This window comes from Oryctolagus cuniculus, chromosome 18 (assembly GCF_051225735.1).
Source record: "Oryctolagus cuniculus isolate XC-2025 breed Fujian yellow rabbit chromosome 18, ASM5122573v1, whole genome shotgun sequence".
Classification (NCBI taxonomy): Eukaryota; Metazoa; Chordata; class Mammalia; order Lagomorpha; family Leporidae; genus Oryctolagus; species Oryctolagus cuniculus.
The window spans coordinates 49,166,829-49,172,659 of record NC_142884.1 but is presented as its reverse complement, the minus strand read 5'-3'; the positions used below and the strand labels follow the sequence as shown (position 1 = coordinate 49,172,659).

Sequence of the window (5,831 nt, the reverse complement as noted above, 5' to 3'; positions counted from 1 at the left end):
CTTCGTGCCCAGGAGGCAGGACGACCGTGCTAGGGGCTCCCAGACGCACTCTTCCCCACTGGAGCCTGCTCAGCCGGGACCTGGGGCTACTGTGGAAAGGCGAGCTGATGGGAGGGAGCGGCCGTTCCTCCGCTCAGTCGGAAATCCCGGTGCCCGCTCGCTCCGTGAATGAGCCAGACATTCTGCCCAGGGAAGATTTCCCAGGCATTTTCTGAGACTCGTTTTGAAAGGGAATTGAGACATTATCTGTAATTAAAGTGGCAATGTGCCCTCCTGAGTTTCCCATCCCTGGGTGCTTAAACGGTGGCCCCTCCCCAGCTTTCCTTCTTCCTGTTAATTTCAAGCCCATCAGAGGGCCAGTTTACTAAATTGGTTTTAATGGAAATTTAGCCAACATGAATAATAATCAAATGTAAAATTATTCCTTAGCTAATGAGCAGCCAGCGGCTTTGGGGTTAATGGCTTCCTTCCGGTGTCAGCTTATTTAGATTGAAATAGAATTGTAACAGGACTCCAGACTCTCCCTGTTCATCACCTATCTCTGCTGTAGCCTTTATCATACATTAGTCAGTGTTTAGTCATTGCTCCTACTTCGGATCCATTCATGAATTAATTAATTACTCAGTTAAACTTGAGTGGGTTTATTTTTTTCTTTAAAAAGCAGACAACATCTTTTGTCACCTTGTTATCGACGGGGCTGTGCTGGGAGCTAGTGATGGTGATACTTGATGCTAACATCGTGTCAGTTACTGGGATAGATCAAGGTGCTAGTGGCCGGTATCCTGGGGCGTGGATGGCCATCCTGTCCTTGCTTCCTCCTCCTGTGGGGGGAGAGAGAGAGAGAGGGCGAGCGTTCTCCTGCTTTTCTCACTAAAGGCCTTTGATCCCATTCTCCAGGCTCCACCCTCCTGACATCAAGGCCTCCCCAAGTCCCCACTTCTTAATACCATCACGGCTGGCCGCTCAGGGGCTGGAATTCCATCCTATGATTTGGGGTGGGGCAAGCGTTCATTCCATAGCACGTAGAAATCTCGTCTTGGCTGGTCTTTATGCCAACTGGCCATCTTGACCAGCCATGAATCAAAGGGGCTGTCACATCAACCCTGGCTGCTGATGGACTCTGGCTAAGTCCCCAGATGCCCTCAGCTGCCTGCAGACAGAGCACGAGGAGGCAGCAGCGCGCCTGTCCGCCTTCAGACGCTCATCTTCCTCCCGGGGACTCAGTGTCCTTGCGTGGCAGGGTGGGCAGTTTGATCCTGAAGACTGAACTCTCAAACGCGTGTGTGTGTGTGTGTGTGTGCCCAGGGAGTTACTTCAGGGATATTGGTGGATTGCTGGGGACTGGGGCAAGGGAACTGTCCATCCAAGTAGCTCTTCTCTCTTTCACACATAGGTTCTTCTGGTGAGTTTTTGTTTGGGAAAATAAAAGTAGTAGGAGGAGATTTTATATTTGGTTTTCAAAGAAGTTCAACCTATGGACCAGATTCAAGGTTCCCAAACTTGAGTACCTCAAATCACTCAGTCAGTCAATGGTTTCTTGGATGTAACCCCAAAAGCACAAGAAATAAAAGAAAAAGTGAAGAAACTGGACTCGATCAAAATTGTAAACCTCTGTGCCACAAAGGACATAATCAACAGAGCAATAAGGCAGCCCACGGAATGGAAGGAAATATTTACAAATCACGTATGTGATAAGGAACTCCTATCCAGAGCATACAAGGGGACTTCTAATGCTCATAGAAAATGGAATTAAAGGATAAGTTTTTTGGGTACAAAAAGTTTTGAAATTCACATATAGCTTTTTAATAATACACATTTTCCACAAGCTTTTCGAAGATCCCCTTCATGTAAAGAACTCCTGCAATTCAATAACAAAAAAGGAAACAAAATCCAATTAAAAAGTGGCCGAGGGAACTGAATAGATAGTTTTCTAAGAAGGATCTACCAAAGGCCAATACACACATGAAAAAGTGCTCAGCAGTCCTAATCATGAGAGAAACGCAAATCTGAGCCACACGAGGTGCTACTTCACACTCATTAGGACGGTTACGTAAAATAACAGCGGCAGCGACAGCAAGCCACGCGTGGGTGCAAACGCGGAGGGACTGCACAGCTATAGTCACTGTTGGTGGCAATGAAAAATGGAACAGTTGTTATGGAACAACAGGGGGTGTTTCCTTCAAAGGTTAAAAAGAGAATCACCGTAAGATCCAGCCATTTAACACCTGAGTAGACATCGTGTTCATGGCAGCGTATCACAATGGACACAACCCAAGAGCCCCTCAACAAACTTTGACAACCCAAATGCGCTATATAGACACAGTGAAATAGTATTCAGTCTTAAGAAGGAAGGGACATCTAACAGACGCTGCTGCGTGGATGAACCTTGAGGCCATGACCTTAGTGAAACAAGCTGCTTACGAAAGAGCGTGTGTGGTGTGATCCCCCTAATGTGAGATACACGAGGTCCCTAGGTCAGTCAAGCCCATGGAGACGGGGGCAGCAGAAACGGCAATCGTGGTTGAAAAGATCCGGTGTCTCCATTCTTCAAGAGTTCCCCGTGAGGGAGAGATGGCGGCCATGACCTCACAGCCATCTGAATGCATGGAATGCCGCCATACCTTAAAAATGGGTCGCATGCTAAATTTTATGCTACGTGCATTTTACCATAATGACAAAATTTTAAAGCATCACTCCAGGAGATTTTTTTTAAAAAGATTTATTTATTTGAAAGTCAGAGTTACATACACACACACACACACACACACACACACACACAGAGAGGTCTTCCATCCACTGGTTCACTCCCTAATTGGCCGCGACGGCAAGAGCTGTGCCGATCTGAAGCCAGGAGCCAGGAGCTTCTTCCAGGTCTCCCGCGTGGGTGAAGGGGCCCAAGGACCTGGGCCATCGTCTACTGTTTTCCCAGGCCATAGCAAAGAGTTGGATCGGAAGTGGAGCAGCCGGGTCTCGAACCAGCACCCATATAGGATGCCGGCACTTCAGGCCAGGGCATTAACCAGCTGCACCACAGCGCCGACCCTGAGGTTGAAGATTTTTAAGAAGTTTCCAAGTGGGGCAGGTTTATGATGTAAAGTGGGCTAAGCCTCTGCCTACAGCACTGACATCCCATATGGACGCTGGTTCATGTCCTGGCAGCTCCTCTTCCAATCCAGCTCTCTGCCATGGCTTGGAAAGCAGTAGAAGATGGCCCAAGTGCTTGGGCCCCTGCACCCACGTGAGACCCAAAAGAAGCTCCTGGATCCTGGCTTCAAATCTGCACAGCCCTGGCTGTTGCCACCATTTGGGGAATGAACCAGCGGAGGGGAGACCTTTCCCTCTGTCTCTCCCTCTCTCTGTAATTCTGCCTCTCAAATAAATAAATAAAATCTTAAAAAGAAGAAGAAGAAGAAGATTCCATGTGATTCTGATGGTCACCACTGATTTCTTCAAGCTGTAATTCTCTCTGATCCTAGAATTGTGTGTGTGTGTGTGTGTGTGTGTGTGTGTGTGTTACCTCTGACCAGATGGTGCCTGGAGCAAAGTTTGCATCCTGGAGCTACTGAATCCGTCATCTCAGTCGCTTATTTTCTCCAGTTTCCTGCATCCGCCTGGCAAGCCTACACCCAGCTATATGCTCCAAAGTAAAAAGTCTTCCCCCATTTATACGTGTCTGCCCACAAAACACCTGTGGGTAAGAGGCAGCAATTGCGGTATTTGTAAAACCAGGGACAGGAGACCAAACCGAAGAAGTAACAGCCAACGTTTCAAAAGCAACAGAGCCACCATGTCTGGCAGGGCCAGCGCCGGCACAGGCTCCCCGTCCCTGCAGAGCCAGGCTCCTGGGGCCCAGACACCCTGCCCAGGCCCTTCTGATAAAGCAGAACAGGCCGAAGTCAGGAGCTGCCCTCGGCCCGCTGCCAAGTGCAGCCCCCAGGGCCCTTGGCATCCAGTTCCATCAACCACTTTCCCCTTGCTGGGGCAGCTGAGACCCTGAGGGGTGGCATCAGCACCAATGGCACAGAGGGGACTTCAGCCTTGACCTTCTGGCTGTCCCTCATGGGGGCTCTCTGTCCCCCTGTCCTCAGCTGACTTTCTATCCAACCCTTGCTCTAACTCACCTTTTGGGGACCAGTGCTGTGGCCCAGTAGGCTAAGCCTCTGCCTGTGGCACCAGTTCAGGTCTTGACCGCTCATGTTCTGATCCAGCTCTCTGCTATGGCCTGGGATAGCAGTAGAAGATGGCCCAAGTCCTTGGGCCCCTGCACCCACGTGGGAGACCCGGAGGAGTCCTGGCTTCAGATCAGCTGAGCTCCAGCTGTTGTGGCCTTTTGGGAGTGAACCAGCCAATGGAAGATCGATTTATATCTCTCTCTCTCTCTCTCTCTCTCTCTCTCTCTCCCCCTCTCTCTGTAACTCTGCGTCTCAAATACATAAATTCTTAAAAAAAAAAAAAAAACACCTCACCTTTCCTCAGTCCCTCTATTTACCCAGTTGCTCATTCTGAGCTGCACTGAAGGCAGATTGAGAGAGGTTTCTCACACAGGGGGTGGGGGATTTTCTCCATTTTCTCAAGTGGCCCTACCTAGGCAGCACCTACCTTCTCCCACAATGCTCTGCTTCACAATAGGCCTGCCCAGAGCTGCCCTGGGTTTGTGTTCAGCACACTTCCCAGGGAGCGGGGAGCATCTAGTGCGCTTTCTCAGGGACGGAGGGCCTGGGGCCGAGTCAGTAGGTTCCACTGGCTCTGTTTCACACGCCCAAGTGACTTTTGGACTTGTCCGGCTAAGTCACCATTTCCTCCCTCTCCTTCCTCCGTGTAACCAGCAGACGAGAGCATTGACTCTCAAAGATAAGGAATGGTAGTTCCAAGTGTGTAAAAATAGTTCTCGAACCCACGTACCTTTTTAAAAATAATTTATCCTTCTCTTTCAAAGCTCCCGGGCAGACCATAAAAGGAGGAGCACTCCTTTGTCATTCGCGACCTTGACAGTTGAACAGTTCTTTCTCTGGTCTCACCTTCAGGGTAAGCACTGTCATTTTCCTCTGGCAACAACTTCACAGTCACCCCACCCAAGAGACCTCTATCAAAACATCCCCGTGCCAGTTCACAGAGCGGAGCAACAATGCGCCTGGGAGCAATCCCTCCTAAAATTATAAAACAAACACATCAGCATCTAAAAATACCGGCCGTGATGAGTCTTCTATTTTTGAGCCATTGTTGTAGAGGCTGAGCTTCCCCGGGTCTCAGGGTGCTGAAGCTTTGCCGAAATTAGACTGTGGATATGAAAAGCAATTAATGTTCCCCTCTTTATTTTTATTTATTTCGGTTTCACAATGCAATTACTTGAGAGGCCTTCGGAAGCATTCTTGAGCATCGTTTTCAATCAGCAGAATGAAAACGTTGCCTTTTGTGATTTGGCAAATAAACGAGGTGGAGAAATTACTCCCTTCTACGGCGCTACGTACTATTCATTCAGGGCTAATTGCTGTGGTCTCTAAATGAAATACGGCAGAGCGTCCCACCGCCGTGCCAGTTTGTTTAAAATCCGCAAAGCTTCATTATTAATGCTATTTAATTACGAGAATGTCAGCCATGGAAAATTCCAAACCCATGCTTTCCCTTCATCATTAGTAACAGGGCAAAAATGAAACACTTTGGACAATGAAGGGTTCATATTTCAAGCTTATACAGTAGCTGCTAAAAGGCTATACTCAGAAAATCAATTTTATTAAAGTCCTTGGAGCACTAAAGGGACTTGCATGCAACTAAGCAATTTTAAAAACATGTCCATGAGCCGCGACTTTTTGATCCATGTTTTTAGTGGGGTT

The 5,831-nt window shown here is 48.4% G+C and overlaps 1 long non-coding RNA gene across 1 annotated transcript; it reads right to left on the bottom strand.

The window, feature by feature from the left end:
* Positions 1 to 625: 625 nt before the first annotated feature.
* On the bottom strand, positions 626 to 5,132 carry LOC138846399 (uncharacterized). Its single transcript, XR_011383877.2, has 2 exons — positions 4,903 to 5,132; positions 626 to 821 (listed from the first exon to the last, which is right to left on the bottom strand). It is a non-coding gene; the product is annotated as an uncharacterized LOC138846399 (long non-coding RNA).
* Positions 5,133 to 5,831: the final 699 nt, after the last annotated feature.